Genomic DNA, 20,712 nt, shown 5'->3' on the forward strand with positions numbered 1-20,712 from the left:
GGCTACATGGACAGCATCCTGATCTAAGTGAATGTAATAAATTAATCCTGTACTTGTCTCTTGTGAGAGAAAGCCTCTCCAGTCATTCATATGAACTTGTGTGCATTTTTAATCATATGCTTATGTGCTTTGCTGAGTGAGAAAGGAAGGCGCTGCTATTTGATGCTAGAGACACAGGGAATTCCACATGAAGGGAGAAGGAGTTTCTGGGCTCCATTTAAAAGCACACATTTTCAGCCTTGAATATTTTGATAGAAGCACTTGGACTAGGGCTTCCACTGCCGAGAATACCCCTATCAGGAGTCTCGGTGAAGGCATGAAATGGTGTAAAGCAGAAGAATGTGCATTCCAGGTAGATTATTTGAGAAGTACTTTACAGTCAGATTTCCTGTTGGTGGAATTAGTGAAGTTGATGTGTAGCTAGGTGTTGGGGAAGCCATTTTAAAATTAGCTGTAAATTTCTACGAACCTTCGGTTTCTGTCAAATGATTAGAGAGCAAACTGCCAAAACAAAAATATCTAGGTGTCTCAAGCAATCTAGTTTTGAAGTGTTAGGGATGGGGTGGGCGGAACACAACTCCAGTTCATGTGCAGAGCCATGCAACAACATTGTATGATGTCCACAACTGTCTAGTATGACAGAGCTGGAGGGATGTGATGGATCTAGGTGCTGTAAACATTGAGGTGGATCTGCCATGGTCTCCTGCATGGGCGCCTCTTCATGACGCACAGTTCCTGCCAGGACCCTGCTCCAGTGTGGGCTCTCCGCTGGCTGCAGCTTCCTTCAGGGCACATCCAACTTCTCTGACATAAGGTCACTGATGGGCTCAGCTTTGGCCAGCAGAAGTCCATCTTGGAACCAGCTGGAACTGGCTCTGTCTGACGTAGGAACAGCTTTTGGTGTCGTCTCACAGAAGCCAACCCTGCAGCCTCCCTGCCCTGGCCTGGCTACCAAAACTTTACCATGTAAACCCAATACAAGGTTCCTGACTACTAGAAATATTTGCTTGCCTCCTGTGGAGCATTGTTTCTGAAGCTGTCTTTTCTCTGGGCTAGCTCAGCTGAGCTCTAGAAGGAATACCCCTTTTCTTTAAGAAGTGTCATCTCATCCAGTCTTCTTAGAGAAACAAAACATAATTATGAATGGAAATAAAATAAAACAAGATAGAAATGCCCCAGTTACCGGACACTGAAGTCTTGGCTTGTGATTCCTATAAATCATGGTTATTCCTGGAGGAAACAATTTGAGCTATTAGAAACAAAGAGACAAGAAAGCTGGTAGAAGATGTCAGGGACAAAGCCTTCTAAATGAATAGCATTAAATGACTTTTTTTTAAAATGCTTTAAAAAACCAAAGGAACAAAAACCTGCATTTATACTTTTATGCCATGATGTTGGCAAAGCAAAGATCCAGTTCATAGGCTGAGGAAATGCACTCTGCAGATGGTAAAGGCAAACCTTAGTCCCAGTTCATACTCTAGCAGCTGGTATCCTAAGTTTTGTGTCCCTCATTGGTTTCACTTCTTTTCATTTAACAGCCAGACTGTTATGTATTTTCCCCTTTAACAAATGAGGCTTTTGTTCATCTCCTTCCTTCAAGCAGCCCCTTCAGTAATCTTTGTTCCTGAACTTAGAACCAAGCTGCTGAATCATCTTCGACATAAAATACAGTGAGGGTAATGTATGCAAAGCAAAGACTACTGAGTAGCCTATGATAGCACTAATCCACTTGCATTTGTTCCTGACATGAAAATACGGTTTGCCACTGTCAGGAGAGGCAGCAGCAGAGCACAGTCAGAGGAACTGTACCAGGGATTAGCACCACAAATAAATGGGTATCATAAAACTTACTCACTGTGATTCTTTGTGGGCACAGTCAGAATTGGAGGGTGGGTGTTCTCTTTCCAGTATCTCATGTTAACTCTTGGAAAAGGGAGCAGCTGCCTCTTACGCTGCAGAGCAGCCTGGTGACAGTGCACGGGAACAGATGGCAGAGCAAGTGTCTCTTTCTTCACATTTAGGCAGTCCCCCTTCTCTCCTCCTGCTTCTCACAAACAGCCTCAGTGAATTTTCTTCAGGGTATAAAGATACTAAACCTTTTCTTTTCACTCCAAGAACAATCACCCTTGCTCTTTGAGGAGTAAAAAGAAGAAAGAGGGGAAAATACAAAGCACTAATTTCCCACCCCCCCCGCCCTTCTTTCACAGGTCGGTCAACTGAAAAAAGAGATGAGTTCTTAAGATATTTTTCCGTTCCTGTGGGTTGATATATAGACAATCTTAACAGCATTTGGTAGTTGTCTTGCTGTACACAGAAGCAATGGCATAGTAGAATTCAAATGAGGGAAGAACTAGTGCAGCCATTCCTCAACTTATGCATCAGTGAATGCCAGAGGTTTTTCCTTTGTTATCAATAATCTGAAAAACAAAAATGCTTAGTTTATAGATACATATATAGACAGTTTATTCAGATATAAGCAAAACTTCTGCACAGCATATACTATCTAGTGACTATTGTCTGTTAAGTACTGCTAGATGAGGAAAAAACCATAGGAATATGAAATAAATTTCAGCTATTACATGGTTTCCCCGTGATTCAGAAGAACAAATCAAGTTACTGAAAACTGTGCAATGACTCGCACTTGCCAAGAATACAAATTAATTTGGAGGTCATGCGGACACTTTTAAACTCACTGTTATGGTGAACTCCACTGGGACCAAATTAACATGGCTAGGTGCTCTGCTCTTTTGTAAGAGGAGCCCACCCTGCTGTTCAGAGTCTGCTGCTGACAGGAGTGCCTGGAGCAACTAGACGTGGATGGGAGATGCTGGTGGTAGGTCACCACACTGAAACTGATTCATTCAGACTGTCTGCAGGCTCACTTAGTGCCACTGAGTTGGCTGCACTCTCTTTACCTTTGCAGCTGTGAAGTCTAGATGCATGCATTTTTTAAAAGGTAATTTCAGATTCTGACATAATTCCAGGACCTCTGGGACTTCAGATATTCTGTAGACTCTGTAATGCCTAGGCTTTGATGCATGCTTGATGTCAGGCCCCTATTCTTGCAATTATAATTGATCCTATAATTCTTACTGTCCCACATTTGGAAAGAATCAAACAGCAATCCAATGCAAAACTCAAACTACAAATATATACTGAATGGAACCAGAGAGTCATTTATTTAGAAACCTGGTGAATATTCCATTTCCTGAAAAGACAATATTAATCACAACTCTCAGTATGCTATGTGTTAATTGAATATAGATATTTTTCAGTGCTCTGAAAGATCAGAATATGAGCTAGATATTTGGATGGAGAAGCACTTGAACACTTTGTTGATTAAATACTCCTATGACTGAAGTCTTGTCTCTTTATTTCAAGGTCTTTAGAAATTGTTTCTTGATTATCTCCCCTTGTAAACAAGCACTCTTTATGTATTCCATTAATAGGTGTTTTGTATTACTGCAGATGAATCTGAAGAGATGGACCCTGGGAGACACTCTTTGTTATGTGTTAGTCTCTTCAGGGCTTTGTAGAATGTCACTTTGAAAATGTAACATGATGGAAATTGGTGAGCTGTGCTCTCTCATGCAATAGAGTTTACATAAACATTGAAATGTGTTTCTGGTTGATATAGCCTGTAAATTCTACGAGCATTGTCCTCAAGCTACTATTCCTTAAGTGAGGGAAATCACAAAATATTTTGCCTGTGTGATCTGTGTTGTGAAATAGTATGAAGTTTTTAACTCAGTTGTACTTTACTTGGCATTGAAGTGGCAAAACCAAAACCACAACAAAAAGCCCGGGCCACAAGGCCAAGATAGATAATACTGCAAGTAACAAAATGTTATAGCTCTGTCACTGTTCACGGAACATGCAGCTCACTTTGGGGGGTTTTCGTTTGCTTATTTTGTTGGGTTTTTTTAAGTAGGAATGTTTTCTGCATGTCAAAATAAGCCACAGTCTTTAGCTTAGTGAACTCAAAGTCCAAGGGCTTTAGATACAGGTGTACTGGCACAAGAAACCTCGGTGGCTTTCACTAAAAGGGTACAGAGTCTGGACAGAGGTAGATAGATAAAGCAACTATAAAATTTTTCTGAAAAGCTGAAAATTAATTTGATCTGTATTCTTCTGTGACTTGTGCCTGAAAGGGTGGGTGGTGCAACTGCCCCTGATGCAGACTAAAGCTCTGTGAACTTTTGTGCAACTTCACTGCCTTCTTGGACTCTGGATTATATTAAAGAACAGAAATAATTACACTGAGGGGCCTGTCCTGCATTCCTAACATAAGCAAAATGCTTATTAGATTTGCAGTGTAGGTCTGTCTTTTGTTTAGGAAAAGCTTTGAAGCCTGTTGAACAAGGACGAAGTCAAGATCTTTGAGTGAGACCCAAGTGGTGTTCTGCATAAATAAGAAATACACTCCATATACATGGGCCATAATTATTTACATTTGTTCTGTGGATTCTTTGTAATCTGTATTCCTTTGACATGCACAGATTTCATAAATGTGAACTGACTTTTGAGATGGTAAGAAACACAGCACTTCATACAGAGAAGCTGCTTCATAGATATAAAATATGAGTGACAGGCTTGATAGTGTGTATATTCACCACTGTCCTCTACTGGTTGAATTCAGAACTGTGCAGCTCTGTGTTGAGTAACACTAGGTCAAAGAGGAAAAAATTTGCTGTGCCATTCATTCAAATTTGAAAACGAGTCCTGAGTCAACCATACTCATGGCTGTTTTGCTTTCACCCTCCCATAATGTTAAAATGAAAGATTTTTTTTTAAATCAACTTCCATGTTTATAAGAGTGAGTTAATATCTTTTTCTAGGTTAGCTTATACAGTTAAAAAAAATGGACAAAATTTCAGACACAGAAGCCTACATTGTGTCTGACAAATAAGCCAAATCATGCAAATAAAACAGGTGACCTGAGTTTAACCTAATTGCTAACTGATTGGCTTCCTCAGAGAAAAGAGAGAGATGATACCTTCAGGTAACACGGTGGCAGTGGCAGATATGTGAGGTCTCAGCTACCTGTGAAACTGAGAAAGAGTCTCTATGGCTCCCAAATGCTCTCTAGAGCATGAAGGAAAAGTTAAATGCTGAAATTCGGCCATTTAAACCTGACTTTTTATGGTTTAGGCTGATATATAGCATGTTGGGGGCATTATACTTTGATTTAGTTTGGTTGTCTGGTCTGTTAGTTCTGTGTTAATCAGCAGGAATATACACAACTATTTTTCTTATAGTGCTTTCCTCTAATGAATGTTAGCTTACCTGTTGCTATACTATACTTCTCTTAATTATAGAATGTGATAAAGGCTTTTCATTCATTGCTGCTTAAGCATATCATGTAGTTTAGTGTCCTACCACAAGGATCTTTTTTGAGATCTTGCTTGAACAGGAAAAAATAAAGCATTTTCCTTTTTCACTGATCAGCTCTAAACACTTCTGTATCTGAAGAAGCCAGTTTCATATCCTTAGCAAAGAAGTGAAAAGGAAAACCAACCCTTTCCTTTAGCTCAGGAGCACAAAATTGGTTTATCACTGCAGTATTTGCTCTAATTGTGTTCAGAAAGGCTGTATATGTATGCAGCAGCACTTAGAAAAATGGCTGCTTAAAGGCATAAATCTTCCCTGAGATCTCACTGTGGTGGTGTAGCTTTGATTTCTTTCCTAATATGATCAAATAATGTGTGTTCTAATACTGCCCTGAGTCCAAGCAGCTTCTTACTTTATTTAATTTTCCAGGGTGGAGGGCAGAGGAGGGGAAGAAATATAGGTGAGAAGTGTGTTGCTTCAGAAATGTAATCCTGATTATCTGACGCTTTTACATGTTCACTTCAGTGGCAGAGCTGGAGCTAGCTGAGGACCACTGGCAGGAGAGTAACAGTGTCAGGGCCACCCAGCCTGGCACAGAGCATCCTGCAGCTGAGATGCTTCAATGTAGCAAAATGGAGGCATGTCTTCATAGCAGCGTGTGGAAACCTCAGCAAAGAGGCAGTCTGGTTCTCATGGTAACCAGGATTTCCATATACTGCAGGGGTACACATAGTCTGACATCACTTTGCTGCAGGGAGGATTTCTGTGCATACTCAAGGACTAAATTAAGCCTTTTGTAAATGGAGAACGCATGTCCATTTTTGTTTCTGTTAAGTTTATGGCTTTCCCTGTATGAAAGGGAGAAGAAAAGAGGATGCAAAATTTTACTTCTCTGAAATAGAAATAGAAATAAACTTGACACAACCATCTTCTCATTTCAGTTTGTATCCCATGCTAAAAGGTAATAATATCTTATATTATTGCTATATCAGGAAAAAAAAAAAAAAGTAGTATGCTAACAGCTTCTTTAGGTCTAAGAAAATTTGCTTTGCTAATCAGAACATAGGGAAAGGATTTACTGAATGTTAGGTGATGGTTTTTGCTGCAACATCATATATACAGATTTTAGCAGGGAAAGACTGTAATGAAGATGTGATATTCATCATGCATGATACAGTGACATCTGGTGTAAGACGTGATGTGCTGTGTGCTGCAGTTCCCAGCTAGGAAGATAATCCATGTGCTTTGGTGTTATCAGACTCTGCCGTGGAGCCCAGTGAGAGGTCTCTTTGCCCCTCATTTAAGATGAGTCATACTTATAGTATCTTAGAGGGCCCCATGTTATTCAATTCCGTATATATATTCTGTCCTGGGGAATTATAATACAAGAGAACCTGACATAAAATCTCTATTGTTCTGTTAAAGAGACTGGAGTTCTCCGAGTGTGAAAAGTCTACAGTTTTTTGTAGATCATTTATAATAGGCCTGTCTGTGGACCTAAAAAAGCTTAAAATTGGCTGGATGTTGGAGGCATTTAGCATACTGAGGGATTTCCCCCCTGCCCCCCCCCCTTTTTTTTTTTTTTTTAATAACACTAAATCTGAACAGAAAATAATTCTCATACAGCTATTTTGACTTGTATTGTTCTAAATAATTTTGAACCGTTCCACTTGCATAGCTTTAGTGGGCTTATGTGAAGTCTGATATATGGAGATCTTGCAGGGCTAAGGCAGATAGCAGTTATTATAATGCAAAGCTGCAGTTCTTTCCCTTTCCTCATTACAAACTCTCCTCTTTCTAAATGAAGTTCAGTGGAGCTCTGCATAGGTGTGGTTTCTATGCCATCATCTCAACTGCATGATAAAAAGGCCTTTGCTTGATTTTTGAGTAGTGGTTTACTTTGCAATGTGTTTTGTTAAGTGCCAAATATATTCCCAGATGATCATAAATTGACAAATTAAATAAATTGACAATGTTAAATAAACATCAGTATATTTCTTGTGAATCGGTTACACTGTTATGTGATACAGATCTTTCAATAAATTGCTGCTTTTGCATGTTTTAATCAACAGATTTCACTCGTCTTCTGAATTATGGTTCCCTTCTTTCTCCTTGGTAATTAATCACAATTTGATTACATTACTGTACTTGAAATTAAATGTGAGATGTATAATCATAAATCTAATGATAGATGTCCTTTCCTGGTCACCTACATGTGAAGAGGAAAAGACAGAGAAGAGGTAAAAATGAGGCGAAATTAAAGCCAGACCTTGGTATTTTAACTACTATATCCTCCAGTGAATTGTTTTCTTGCGGGCAGCTTCTGGTAAATGTGGAAAACAAAATTAGTGGTTATGTAATGCCTTGAGAGGAAAGAGAGCCTGCTTTGAACTGACAACAGCCTTGACAGCTTGAATGTTGAAGCTAGAAATATCTTGTCAGAAATATCATCTTTAACATTGCAGAACCCTACTGGAGTGCTTCACCATAGGAAGGAAAGGCAGGCGGCACCTTTGCATGTGGCTGTGCTATAACAGTGCAGGGTCACCAACAACGGTTAGTGATAAATATGTGAGCTCTGCTTTGATATCAATGGATGCTGTGTGCTCACTGTGTCTTCTGTACCCCAGATGAGCTGATTTTTCTGGCCTTCATGTTGGAATATGGTGCAACCACTATGACAATAAAATCGAAGGGATGGATTCTTTAAGAGGCCTTATCCGTGTTTTGGCACCAGAAGTTCTTTGTTTCCTTTTCCAAGTGGATCCAGAAGTCCATCCATAACCAATTATAATTTTCTATTTGACTGTATAACTACAAAAGAAAATACTTATCACACAACTAGAAGGAGACCTGCCTAGGGTGACTGTGACATATCTCTCCCCACCTTTCCCCATATAATTTTTAATCAGTATTGGCAATTTAAAAATAGTTTTCATTTATTCATATGTAGTAGTGCAGTACAAGGATGCATGTTACTTATTCTGATGAAATCATAAATTAATTTCTAGGTCACACATGTAGAACTTGCAGAGATGTGCAGAATCTGCAGACATCAGCAATAACCTGTAGATGGCATTCTACTGTGAACATGGTGGACAGGTGTGCTGTCTTAAACTAGAGAGTTAGAGTGTGAGCAATAAAGAAACGGTGGGAGAAGAGATTAAAAACAGAAAAGAAGGTCTCATTTATTCATTAAAAGAGGAAATGTGTGAGAAGGAATCACCAAAGTGCTCCCTTCTGTTTTTAGGATCTCTTCTGTGCTTAAAACATTCCAGACTGACCAAAGGCCTTGCCTGGGTGCACTGCCCAGTCCTTGACAACCTCTCTGGGATGTTGCAGCAACCAGGTAATGCATCAATAATGGTGCTGCAAAAGCAGCCCATGCAGGCAGTGCCCCATGTGGTGCTCTATCGTGCTCTGTACAAGCTGGCGTTGGGATTTTGCATGCCTGGAGCAACCAATCCCATTTAGGCACATCCTGATAGCTTGTGTTCTTGACTTCACAGGCACCGTGGCACCCTGCAGGTTCCCCTTTCCACATCCAAGAACAGGAGTAGAGGAGAGATATCCAGCTCTGGGAGGCTAAGAGAAATAAAAATAGCCAATATGTACAGTGCATGTGACAGTAGGCCTCTTGTCACCACAGGCAGAACATCAGCCTGACAAGGACTTCTACTAGCCAAGGCCATGTCACAGGTCTGGCTATGAATACTGTGGAACAGCAGCCCAAGGGGCAGCCCATCAGCTCCTTTCTGGATACTACCTGCTTTTCTGCTGCAGGCATGGTGGACAGTGTTGGGGGCTTGGCAGGATTCAACTAACAATTGTGAAAGCAACAAAAAAAAATTATATACCTGAAGTATATATGTTTCTTTATAGAAAACAATTACTTGTACTTAATGCAAATTTAATAAAAATTATATTTAAAATATCAAGTAAATATAACATGAACTGTATGTATGAGTCTGTGTGTGTGTGTGTATATCTATGTTTATATATAAAACAATAGATAAAACTAAGAGCTACACAGAGTATACTTGCCTGTTATCAAAAGAGTCTTCATCCACTCTTTGGCAGAATAATTACATTATTTCAGGCTCTGGGTCTTTCTTGAAACACTCAAGGAAAAACTAGCTCTTGTCCTCCATTCAAATTTTAGTTGTTTTTTTTTTTTTTTTATTTCCAGCCTGTTATAAATCAGGATGATAAATTTAGAAGTTTCTGCATACCAAAAGTCTCAGTATCTAATTAAATTCAGAGTAGTTTAACTGCTTGGTTCAATTTTCAACCATTTTCTAGTCTGATTTAAACTTTGAAAGGTAGCCTTCACAAGTCAAAAATGAGGATTTTCATTCCACCAATAATTTTTTTCACTAATAGATAATCTCATAGCTGAGTTCTGCCTAAAATCAACACCCTGGCTAGCTGTGGTAAGGTAGAACAACCAGGCAAAAGCTCTAGGATCAACACCATCTCAGTAACGAAAATACCATTTTAAGTGTGTTGATAGTTGTGTGCCTTCTATACAATCTGCTGGGAGCAGCATAACCTGTCACATTCAAGGTTCCTCAGAAACTCTTCTTTAGGTGATGCAGGCATTATGGACATAACAGTGCTCTCACTGCCTCTCTACTGTTTCTCTCCTCCTTGCAGATTACATGTCTGTTAATTGTCTTCCATACCTTTAACATGTGTTACATCAGATTATTTCATTCTCCAAGCCCTTTCAATGGTGCTCCTTCACTGTTTTTCTAAGGGAGTGGAAAAAGTTATTAGGTGGTCTTCTACCCTCCCTCTCACAGCAGCTTGGGCTGTTTACTTTAAAATCTGATTGCAACCACAATCGTGTGCTATTAAGCTTAACCAGGGGTTTGTTCTGCAGAGTTTCTTGACATTTGCTCGAGGATGGGTTCTGCTCTGAGCTGTGTTCATCTCCCCTCTACCCCCAGAGATTCTGTTTCATTTTGCAGCTATAGTTTATATTCGATTGAAGCCAGGTTGTCAGAGTTCTGGCCTCCTCCTTCTCCTTCTGCTATTTTCTTATTGGGTCTCTGACTTTCCTAATTGGTTTTGATTGTTTGGATAATGTTTGGTGTATCCCACAATCCAAGGCGCTATGATGAGCATAATACTTGAAGTGCAACTTTTACCTAGCAAATACACTAACGAATAGGAGCAAAATAAAAAATCAACCAGTCTTGCCTCAGACAGAAATAACCTGTCTGGCAACAAATACTCAGTAGCATTCAGAAATGTCTCTTAAGTGGGATTTCCTGGAATGGTCAGTCACATGACTTATGGATTGGAGGTTTTACTCATTTCTTACATTATTATATTAATACTTTTTTTTTTCTTTAGTATTTGTTCAGTTTTATTTTATTTATTCAGACAATTTAAGGAAATCAGGTAAGACATGTTTAAAACAGATAGAAACATGATACACTTCTTCAAAATTCTCTTTAGAATCTCCAGACAAGGACTGATAAAAATGTATTAAACTTAAGACCACTGGAATAAACTAATTTTCAGAGCTGCTGAACAAGTGTGCTGAGCATGTTGAGCTGCATGTATAGGATTATGTGTTTCATGCCTCTGACTATAGGGCCAGAACCATTTCAAGTGTGGAAATTTGTTTTTTTTTTTAACTTTTTCACCAGCTGGAATTTTTATGATTGCAAAGGACGTGACGTCAGCCCCTCAGCTCTGCAATCCTGAGCATTTTGAATCCTTCCTTCAGCCCCTTCCCTGGACCAGTAACCATTCATGACTTTGAATAATTTCTCTAGGATTTTCGAGTATCTGCACCTAAAGCCTGAATTCTTATAAACTGCAACATGCAGTTTATCTACACTTTTTCAGTGGTATTTGGGGGCTGTACACAGCTTCCCATGGTAGTTTTCAAATTAATTTTCCTGGGGAAGAAGCTGCATGCCATGTTAGAAGACTACTGAAAGCAGCCAGATTCACACTTGCGATGCAGCTGATCAACGTCTGGTTCAAAAGGATCTGATTTGTCATGAACACTAATCCAATGCTGCTAGAAGCACAGGAAAATACGAGGATGAAATCAGCAATCAGCATAAGTATTACATTGATTATCGCAGTAATTCATACTCAGTTTTTACACTACTTTCTATTACACATTAATCCAGAACAACATAAAATAATCTTGAAACTTTGAAACAGTTTGTGAATTACACAAACATGAGATCACAACATCCATTTTTCACTCTTTTTCAAATATACATAGCAATAACAATATTATATGTGTATTAATGTCAGTATTCTTTAGAAATCTAGCTACAATGAATTTGGGGATGCCTACAAACACTGCTTACAATCTTACACCTAGAAAATCAAGGCAAGAACTGATGTCTTTCTGGTCCAGATTCAAAGACTGCAAGTACCTGAGCTAACAGGATTGCTTTTATTATTTTAATTAATTTCCTTATTAGTTAGGAAACAGTGTCATAATCTTCAGAGTCAGTTACCAGTACAGAGAAATCTAGTTTTCATAATTATATTTGAGAAGGTATTTTGCTTGGTTTGATGTGAAGCCACACAAGAATCCCTCTCAATATATTTTTCCTACATTGTTTTTCCAGAATGGGGGTTTTTTTGTTGGTTTGGTTTTGTTTTTGTTTGGTTTTTTTTTTGCATAACTATGCTCTTGGCATTCTGAGTAAGGGAGGAAACAACCTGTTCTGTAAACTGCAACTATTTAAGTCTATGAAATCCCCCATCAAATCTTACATTAGTTTCTGTTTAATTCTTAGCTATCTGTATACTGGAATTGGTGTTCACACACCAATATAAATGATTATATATGTAGTAATTCAGTGAAATACACATATTAAATATTATATAAATCAAATAAGCATGCATGCATTTAACTGTCAATTTCTATTCTGTAAATACAGTTTTCTAAAACCTGCAAGTGGAGGTGGGCACAATTTAGAAGGCTGCCTGAAAAACTGGCATTATGCTCTTTTACAGTTACTCCATAAGAATATAATTGTGAACAAGATAGTTGATTGTCTCTTTCATCGGTAAATCTGATAGAAAAGACATTTTATATATATAAAAATATATGGGATGGAGGGTGTAGTAAATTTGCTATTTAGTGAAAACTTTCATGTTGCCATAAAATCATTCTCTGCTGCCAATTTTTTTTAAGTCCAATACATAACGTTAATCATAGAATTCCATGAGAATTTAAATTGTCCTTGAACATAATAATTTGTGTTTAATGAAGACATTAGTACAGTGCAACTCCTTGAGGAGATGTGTACAACACATACAGAAAGTAGGAAAGAAACTTTGAATCACAGACACACATGTTAAATGGTTGATAGATGGGATGTTTCTGTAAATCATAAGGAGTTATTGGATAAATAGTGTGGTGAAGCAATTATCTTTGGTTTTTCTATTAAAAAACACACAAACTTTGTTTAATTAAATTTGCTTCTAACAGAAACAGAGATGTCTGTAAGAAGCAAGGACGCTTGCAAATTGAGTTTCAAAACTTTATTTGAATAACAAGCTTTACCTCAGTCCCTGGGAAAATGATGGAGAGAATAATTCTGGAGGCTGCTTCCAAAATATTAAGGACAAGAAGGTGCTTGGGAGTAGTCAGCATGGATTTACTAAAGAGAAATCATGTCTGAACAAACTGATGGCCTTCTACAATGAAATGACTGGCTCAGTGGATGAGGAGAGAGCAGTGGATATTGTTTATCTTGACTTCAGGAGGGCTTTCAACACTGTCTCCCACAATATTCTCATTGACAAACTGATTAAGTATGGGCTAGATAAATGTAGAGTGAAGTAGAGTGAAACTGGGTGAACTTTCAGGCTTATAGGGTTGTGATCAGTGGCACAAAGTCCATCTGGAAGCCAGTCACTCGTGGTGTACTGCACAGATCAATATTGAAGTCAATACTGTTTAATATCTTCATTAATGACCTGGATGAAGGGACAGAGTGTACCCTCTTCAAGTTCATGTATGATATAAAACTGGGAGGAGTGGCTGACACATCAGAGGCTCATACTGTCATTCAGAGAGACCTTGACAGGCTGGAGAAATGGGCTGACAGGAACCTCATGAAGTTCAACAGAGGAAAATACAAACTCCTGCATCTGGGGAGGAATAACCCCATGCACCCGTGCCTGCTGGGGGCTGCCTGGCTTGACAGCAGCTTTGCAGGCAAGGACCTGAGGGCCCTGGTGGATATGAAATTGACCATATGTTAGCAGCATGTCCTTGTGGCAAAGTGTGCCAACATCATGCTGAAACTAGTCTCTTTTCAGTGGTGCCCAGTGATAGGACCAGAGGCAGTGGGCACAAACTGAAACACAGAAGGTTGTCTCTGAACATCAGGAAACACTTCTTACTGTGAGGGTGACCAAGCACTGGCACAGGTTGCCCAGAAAGGTTGTAGAGTCTCCATCCTTGGAGATACTCAAAAACTGTTTGGACATGGCCCTAGGAAGCCTGCTCTAGCTGTCCCTGCTTGAGCAGGGGTGGTGCACAAGATGCACTCCAGACGTCCTTTCCAATCTCACCCATACTGTGACTCAATGATCCTGGGCCTCACTAGGAGGATTGTTGTCTGCAGGTCAAGGGAGGTGACCCTTCCCTTCTACTCAGCCCTGGTGAGAACACATCTGGGGTGCTGGGTCCAGTTCGGGACAAGAGAGACATGGATGTATTGGAACAAGTCCAGCAAAGAGCTACAAATTTGATTAAGGAACTGGAGTGTCTGTTATATGGAGAGAGGCTAAGAGAGCTGGGCTTGTTCAGCCTAGAGTAGAGGCTATGTGTATCTTATCCCTGGTGAGAGGGAATGAAGATGAATCCAGGCTCTTTACAGTGGTATCCAGTGGAAGGACAAGAGGCAATGGGCACAAACTGAAATCCAATAAATTCCATTTAAACATATGAAAAAAATATTTTACCGTGAGCATGGTCATGCACTGGAACAGATTGCTCAGAGATATATGGAGTCTTCATCCTTGGAAGTACTCAAAACCTGACTGAACATTGTCCTGAACAAACTGCTTTGGTTGGCCCTGCTTTGAGAAAAGGGTAGGATTAGATAATCTCCAAAGGTGTCTTTCAAACTCAGCCATTCTGTGATTCTATGATACTACTTTCAATCCTCCCAGCACATGCAGAGTAAGCTTGCTTTTTTTTTTTTTTCCTTTTTTTTTTTTCCTGAGTAGTTAAGATTATCTTTGAAGAGATATTGCAGAGTTTTTAACAGTGTTTTGGTACCAGAATTTGTACAAAAAGATTTGACTAGGTGTACCAACAAAGTTCTCAGATCCACAGCTACCCAGAGTACAAGTTCTGTGGCATACAGAATAGGTTTTACTGTGTGTCTAGAGAATCTTGTCTCCCTCATACTGTGGTAGAGTCTTCTGCCACATCATGTGTTTATAATTAAATGGCCAAGGCTGCACCACTGACAAATGAAGGGCCTACCCCCTTAAAACCAAACCAAACCAAACCAAACCAAACCAAACCAAACCAAACCAAACCAAAACAGGTAGGGGTTTTAATGCTTTTGGAATCTGTAATCCTGTTTGGCAATCTAAGTGAAAGACTAATAGTACTTTAGGCAGTATTTATCTATGAAAGTATGTTTCTAACAATCTTCTGGTTTATGATTTTACTGAAAATTAGTCAGAAAGGGGTAAATTTTTCTTGTTGGGCACAGAGGCTCTCAGCTCATTTAGTATGAAACACTATGTACAAAAGACAGGCACAAATTACTGAACTTGCATACATCTCAGTTGGACTTTGATGACAAAAAAAAATAAATTATATGTACAAGTAGTAAAGAAACAGATTGTAAGATGAAACAGTAGACTAAAATGGTTTGAGAAAAAGGTGGTTACAATTGTGTCAGAAGCTGGAAATATTGCTGATATTCCCCCTATATGTTCCTGCAGCTCATGTTCCCCATGGTCTGGTTGTGGATCCCCAGAAGCATCTGGCTAAGGGGGAAACATCAGGCACTGAAGCTGACGTTAGAGTTTGGGCTGTATGAATTTGGGCTTGCATGCCAGGCCATTGCATTTAGAGGTCAGGTAGTACAGGGTCACAGAGCTGCGTGCTGGTGCCTCCAAACTTGCTGGATGGGTAAGATGCAGAGTCCTCTCTGCCCTCCTGTTTAATTTAACAAGGAAACATTTGTATTGATCACAGAGGCTGATGCTTAAATTTGGTTGATAAGCAGTGGGAAGCAAGGATAACTGGCTGGGAGCCTCATGTGACCAGACGCATTTCTCGAGCAAAAGCAGCACCTGCAGACTTGTCGATAAGCCCCAAAGCATCGTTCTTCGGGAAATATTGAATTCGGATACTGGCTGCCTGACAAACAGATGTTGCAGTAAGAGAAAGGGCTTGTTTAGCACTGTCTCCAGTATAGTAAAGGCACCTGGAAACCAGCCCTACAAAACCGTAAAAGCAGAATAGACTGTGAGCCAATACCTGGGACATGACTCTGGTTTTCCTTTTGATATGTCCTGTAGCAGATGGTGATTATGGCCAGTAAACAGAGGGGCAAGGATGCAAAGTGAACTCCTGTAATTTTGCTGTCCTTCCTAGAAGGACTCAGGGCCATCCATATTATACCTGTGGTTATATCTGGAATGTTGTGGAAGAGCATCAGCCCTACAACTTACAATTTTATAAGCTGTATGTCTAGTATGATACGAGCAGTGTTTGTACTCCTTTTCTCCTTTTTGAGACTATTTGCAGGTTGTCTCTTGTTCTTCTTGCTTAAGTGTTAAAAAGTAATCCTACAGACATTCTAACAGCTCATTTACAGGAATTAATCACTTGTTTAGCCTCTGTCTTCAGAGATATAGTACCCTGTATTCATCTAGATGTATTATGAAAGGCTGTAAGGGTAAAATTATTAGCTGCTCCGAGAGACTTTCCAGACAAGTTTCTACCCTGCACGAACAGGCTGCATCTCTATTCAGTTTTGCAAATACAGAATAAATTGCTCCAGAAGCTATACATTTAATAGGTCATGACACTGTCCTTAGATCATCAACTGGCAGGACATACCTCCTCAGCACTATCCATGGCTGTGGTGGATTACAGAAAGCTAGAACATCTATATGGTTTACCTGAGTATCATGTTGCCAAAGCAACATAATATGTGGAGAGCTTATTTGCAAAGGGATAGATTAACACAAACCCTGTCTTTTCAGCAAGGTTAAGACCCTTGTGTGCACTGCAACACCAGTGTTGAAATACTTCTATTCTCGGTGTTAGTTCACTCAGTACAAGCACAATGTCTCTTCAGTATTGTTCACTGTGTGATGTAGGCAAGCATAAAATATTTCCCAAAATGACAGGGGGCCTCTACCTCCTGAGAAAGGAAAACAATGATAAAAAAGTGCAAAAATGACTATGTTACTTCTGCAGGCAGGGTTGGAACACAATAATCATATGCGTGGCTGGGGGAAGGGGAGACAGGAGGGCTACATGGCAGTGTATGTTTGGGAAAGGAGTTGGAAACAGTTTGGAAAACACTGCCTTTGGTTGTCAGCACACAACTGACCATGATGGAGTGAGAAAAGTTTTGAGATTTTTCCTCCCCAGGGCTAAACTAATGTTGTCTGTTTGCACGTGTGAACATAGCCTTCTGCAGTTGAGAGTGAGAACACTTCAATGAAAAAGCTTGTATTAACATGCCTTAATTTGCAAAAAGCTGGCAAAAAGCGGAAAAACTAACTGCTACTGTGGTTACCTGACAGGCAGTAATTTGTTAGCCAGCTTTATTTGACTGCATCTGATTTGTGTTCCTTTACCCTTACTATGTAGTTAGTCTCCCCTTAGCAGGATTTGCCCTTAAAATTTTGCAAGCATCCATGAAGCCTGACTTAACTGTAAGCATAAAAAATTACTTGCGAGGAGCATTTTAGAAATGGAGGAAAGCCAGAATGATTTTCTGAAGTATCTTCTTGATACAGCATGCCAGCAAAATTCACTGAAGCCTGAAAATAAATGGCGCTTGCTTATTGTAGAACAAGATAAATAATGACACACCTAATGTGTTACACTGATGTGATAAAGTACGAATGGTTTACGATAAACAAAAATCCATTTTAGCTCTGCTTTTTTATCAAAATAATGATTCATAATAACATGCTAACAATGCTAACGATAGGTCTTGCGCTTTTGGGGAAAAGGGAATTATTTTTCATTAATTGTATTTTCAATTAAGCAGCTGTTCTGTTTGTTTCTCTTGGGATATATGTACTAAAATTTGCAAATGTTCACTATAATTTTTACTAATTTAATATATTTATGCATCAATTGTATTAATGTGTTCTCTGATCTTCCCTCATCCCTCATTCCCAACCCTTAGTCACTGTTGCTTAAAATTCTGAGGAAGATGTATTGTGTGCTTTAGAATGTGAAGTTGACTGATCTGGCAGTTGTTGAGTATAACATTTTTTTTATTTTTTTTTTTAATCTTTCTGATTTTAGATATTGAACTAGAGAAGAGGCCTAAAAGATAATTCTGGGAGAACAACTGAGGAGGGTGTACAAAGCTGGAGAGTAGACACCTGGGACTAAACCTCAGCTTGCTCCTCTACGGGGTGTTATTTTAGCACTTTTCTGTCACTGCTGCTTCAGATAACTAATCTTCATCTAACAGTTAAAATCTCCTCCTTCCTGTTTGCTTCTCAGAAGTGCTCCTGTCCCTAACATGGAGTCACAGTGGTAATTTCTCCCCCTCCCAATGGCCCACAAGCACAGAGCAGGGCTGTGCAGTGGTAGTGAGCTTCAGGGAGTGTACCAGGTCTTTTCTCAGTCCCTTACATGTTTACCTGAAAAAGGATCAGGTGGTCTGAGCAGTCCTGCTAGCTTCTGCACAACTGTCTTCCACAGGCAATATCTGACCTCCAGTGAGTAGTCCTGTGTTGCTCTGAAAAGATTTTTTTTCTTAAGGAAGAGTTGAAAGCTCAATGTTTTGTATAGTTCAGTGTGATACTCTGAGGGTGGTTAGACCATCAGTTCTGGTGGCAGAAGCTGCTCCTTACTTGGATTTTCTCTCAATTTTTATGCAGAAGATGCTTTAAATATTGTAACTGTTAGTTGTAACAGATGCCCTATAAAAGGTCAGTAGAAATTTAGTATTGCTTAAGAATAAGCCTTAATACGCAGCTAATAAAGGCGTTAACAGATAGCACTGTGGCACATGTAAGAAGTAGCACTCAGTTGCCATGAGACTCCTATGACAGGTATAACTATAGAGACGAATATACTGTAAAATGTCTACAGGCTAAGGATGTAATATTAAGAAGATTAATTTACGGTTCTTCACAATGCTTACAAGTACTCTAAATCTGAGCTCTCTCTGACCTCTGAAGCATACAGGTGAGGATTCAAATACAAACAGTGCCTGGTTTTATAGCAACATATCTGAACAGCAGCATCCAGTTCTTGCTACTGGTCAGGATCAGAGGTCCCAGAAGCCTCTTTTTACCTTGTTACAGCTACAAAATACACTCTTTGATGCACTCTGAAGCCTTGAGGAGTAGATTAAGCATTAATAATACAAATTCCTCCTCATTTTTTGTTGTTGACCTTACATGCCAAGGCACTGAGCTTGTCAAATGGCAAACTTACATTGTGTGCAGCAGTTCTGGAACACTCAAAAATTTCCTTCCTAAATCACTGTCAGCTCCCATTTGATTTTGGTTATTTCCTCCTCCACCAGTTTCACTCCTCCCCCCCCCCCCCCCCCCCCCCCCCCCCAGTGCATCTGAGTTATTACGAGGGAGTTGTTCCACTGTCTCCTATCTGGTTGTGTAATCCTGCGTTCAGCATGGGGAGGCATGGGGGGGATGTGTGCACAGTCTCTTCTCTCCTACCATGTGTGCCTTGTGGACTAGGAGGAGTCAGACCACTTTTGGGGGCTTTGTATTCCTTGTATGTAGGAACACAACTTCCCCATGTTCTCTGCTGATATTGTACAGCCGTGAAGTGGGTAATACAACAAGGTGGCCCAAGGCTAGGCAGATACCTCCTCTTGCCCTTGTCAAAGTAGTTCAGAAATGTTCTTTTCTAACATTCTCTGATAAAAAATATTTCAACAGCAAGCCTTTTAAAACAAACAAATCTTAAATAAAAATGGGTGACATTTGAAATATTAAAACCAGCAAAGAATAATTATTAATCAAAAGCACTGTTACATTTTGTCTAGCAAAAAGTTACATTAAATTATATGAAACAATAATGATATAAAATTAATAACAATTCCTATCCAGCTCTGTTTATTATCTTTATCTTTTATCTGGACAGGGGAAACGAGTGCACTCCCAGTAAGTTTGCAGATGACACCAAGTTGGGTGGGAGTGTTGATCTGCTTGAGGGTGGAAAGGCTCTACAGAGGGATCTGGACAGATTGGATCAATGGTTTAAGCCCAACTGCGTGAGATGAAACAAGGCTAAAGGCTAGGTCCTGCACTTGGGTCACAACAACCCCATGCAATGCTACAGACTTGGGGAAGACTGGCTGGAAAGATGCTTGGCATAAGAGGACCCGGGAATGCTGGCTGACAGTTGGCTGAATAGGAGCCAGCAGTGTATCCAGGTGACCAAGGCCAATAGCATCCTGACTTCTATCAGAAATAGTGTGGCCAGCAGGACTAGGGAAGTGACCATCCCCCTGTACTCGGCACTAGTGAGGCTGCACCTCAAATACTGTGTTCAGTTTTGGGCCCCTCACTACAAGACAGACATTGAGGTGCTGGAGCGTGTCCAAAGAAGGGAAACGAAGCTGGTGAAAGGTCTAGAGCACTGCTCTTATGAGGAGCGGCTGAGGTAACTGGGGTTGTTTAGCCTGGAGAAAAGGAGACTGAGGGGAGACCTTATTGTTCTCTACCACTACCTGAAAGGAGGTTGTAGTGAAGTGGGTGTCTTCTAGGTAACAAGCAATAGGACAAGAGGAAATCACCTCAGGTTGCACCAGGGGAGGTTTAGATTGAATATTATGAAAAATTTCTTCACCAAAAGGGTTGTTAAGCACTGGAACAGGCTGCCCAGGGAAGTCGTAGTCACCATCCCTGGAGGTATTTAAAAGATGTGTAGATGTGGTGCTTAGGGACATGGTTTAGTGGTGGACTTGACAGTGCTATGTTAACGGTTCAACTTGATCTTAAAGGTCTTTTCCAATCTAAATGATTCTATGATTCTATTCTAATGACACAATCACCCAAAGTAAACACCATTTTGTGTCAAAAGACAGTCCTTATCTCTCTTTGATTTGTACTCATCAAAAGGCAAGCAGACACCAATCATGCAGACACTTGGCTGAAATCACAGATACCTTTCCTCAGTTCATT

Source organism: Athene noctua, chromosome 2 (assembly GCF_965140245.1).
Source record: "Athene noctua chromosome 2, bAthNoc1.hap1.1, whole genome shotgun sequence".
NCBI lineage: Eukaryota > Metazoa > Chordata > Aves > Strigiformes > Strigidae > Athene > Athene noctua.